At 34.4% G+C, this 2,500-nt stretch overlaps 1 protein-coding gene across 1 annotated transcript in view; it reads right to left on the bottom strand.

Annotated features, from left to right (window-relative positions):
- LOC140167960 (uncharacterized) overlaps positions 1 to 2,500 on the bottom strand; it is a 35,982-nt gene that overhangs the window by 21,385 nt on the left and 12,097 nt on the right. The window lies entirely within an intron of this gene.

The following is a 2,500-nucleotide window of genomic DNA, read 5'->3' as shown; positions in this document are numbered from 1 at the left end:
TGGTTTGAAAAAAAAAATGAAAAAACTTGCTGTAATTTTTTACTTTTGCCTGGAATAAATTGTTCAGGGTAAGAAACCAGCAAACCCACACACACAAAAAATGCACAAAACTCTCTTCGAGATTCGAACTACGGCCCTACCGATATAAAGACCTGTTCTAAAGCACAAGACCACAACACACGTTACGAAAACGATTACAAAATACGTATACATACGTATGAAACTCGGGCTTCTATCATAATAAGAAATTAAAACAAAGATTTGAGATAGCCCTTATGATAAATACTGTAATTTACCACGGTCTCCTATTATTATATTGAGCTAAATGTATATATTGAACCATTTGAAGCGGTCTTCCACGGTCATCCACGGGGTATGAATAAAGAGTATACCAATCAAGACTTTATACAGTTTTTTCATGGCAGATCGTCACACTCAATAGGGCTGTGGTGAATCGTGGAAGATCGATAAACAATAACTGTTATCGTGTGTATTGTTTCAATTGAATTACATGTCTTCCTCGGTAGCTTAGTGGTTAGCATCAGACGCTGTCAATACGAGATCGCGGGTTCAATTCCTGATAGCGGCATTTATTTATTTTTTATTTTTTTCTTCTATAGGTCTAGGGTAAGATTTTTTTATAATGAAAATAAACTTTTATTATTATTTCAGATGAGCAAAAAGGATAATTTATTTTATTGTTTTATGTTATTAATTAGTTTTAAAATGTTTTTGTAGGTGATCTAACCTTATATAAAAGGCTAATGGTATACGCGAGTTATAAATATGTTTAATAAGGAAATAAATATAATTATTAGGTCTTGATGATGCTGAAGCTGATGATGATGATGATGATGAAGAAGATGATGATGATGATGATCATCATCATCATCATCATCATACTAAGCAGGAGGATTCGTTCAGTGTGCATATATCTGTAGGGGATGTACGCGTATGTGAGCTTTCATATAGAGTTAAGTGCCCTAACCTGCCCTAAGCACTAAGTATGATATCATACTTATCGAAAGGACGATACACACCATTTCCCTAACAAGTATGTTTTCATATTTATAGCAGAAAACCTACTTGGCGCATGCCTATATTAAATCATACTTATTTTAAAACAAAATTTTTTCATATTAGACTTTAAAAATCTATTTTTTTTTCAATTGAGCACAATCTGGCAGTTGATGTTGTTGTTGCAAACTGTGCGCGCAGTAATAAAACAATAATTTGTTTTAAATATTTTATTTTTCTGATGACTCAGTTAATGTAAGATTTCTATTTGTGTGGCTATAGTGTAAATGACGATGATGACGACGACGATGATGATGATGATGATGATGATGATGATGATGGTGATGATGATGATGGTGTAGATGATGATGATGATGATTATGATGATGGTGTTGTTGTTGTTGTTGTTGTTGATGATGATGATGATGGTGGTGATGTTGTTGTTGTTGTTGATGTTGATGATGATGATGATGATGATGGTGATGGTGATGTTGTTGTTGTTGTTGTTGTTGTTGTTGTTGATGATGATGATGATGATGATGATGATGATGATGATGATGAGTCGTGATGGTGACGATGATGGCAGTGATGAAGGATTTAATTTAGTAATAAATTTTCAACCCCCTCCGCACCCACCCAGTCAATGTTGTTTTGATACTGAGACAGGAACGGACAATTGGTCTAGTATTGGCTCCAACATTGCTTTGGGGGGGGGGAGGAGAGTGCAAGCAATACGAAACATTAATGTTTGCCATTCATGTTACTTGTAATGTTTAAACAAAGAGCACGTTTCTATGGTATCACTCACAGTAACCTGCTTACTTCTCATGTATTTTTTTGCTTAACACGTGTGCTATGAGCCATCATCTCCAAATACACAGTTCAGTGACCTCGAGGCCTCCATTCAACAAGAAAGTAAACCTGCTGTTATAGAGGATGAGGCCCACGTGGCAAGGCCAAATCGACTTTTACAATGTTTATTGAAGAGATAAAATATGCATAATCTTAGTTTGCGAGAAGATAAGAGGTCAAATTTGTCCATGTTAAAAATAGAATTACATGCTAGGCATGTTTGTTCCTCTTTGTCGTTTGTGTATTAATTATCATCATCATCATCATCATCATCATCATCATCATCATCATCATCATCGTCATCATTATCATCATCATCGTCGTCGTCGTCTCGTCGTCGTCGTCATCATCATCATCATATCATCATCATCATCATCGCCTTCATCATTACCTGACTACTAGACACAAACCCATACCAAGGAAAAAAAAATATCAATTTTGCTGCAAGCCCTCAGAGAAAATTAATATACAAATATTTAAAATCATGTTTTATTACAACGTATCTAATAGTAATAGTAATTTACACACAACCATGACAACTGCTAAATTAAGCTGAAATGAAAAAATATAGACTATAAAAAGTCTATAATGAAAATAAATGTTGTTAACAGTTTGAATATCTGAAGTCAGA

The sequence above is a fragment of the Amphiura filiformis genome, chromosome 13, assembly GCF_039555335.1.
Source record: "Amphiura filiformis chromosome 13, Afil_fr2py, whole genome shotgun sequence".
NCBI lineage: Eukaryota > Metazoa > Echinodermata > Ophiuroidea > Amphilepidida > Amphiuridae > Amphiura > Amphiura filiformis.
The sequence above is the reverse complement of the archived record's forward strand: the minus strand, read 5'-3'. Positions and strand labels throughout refer to the sequence as shown.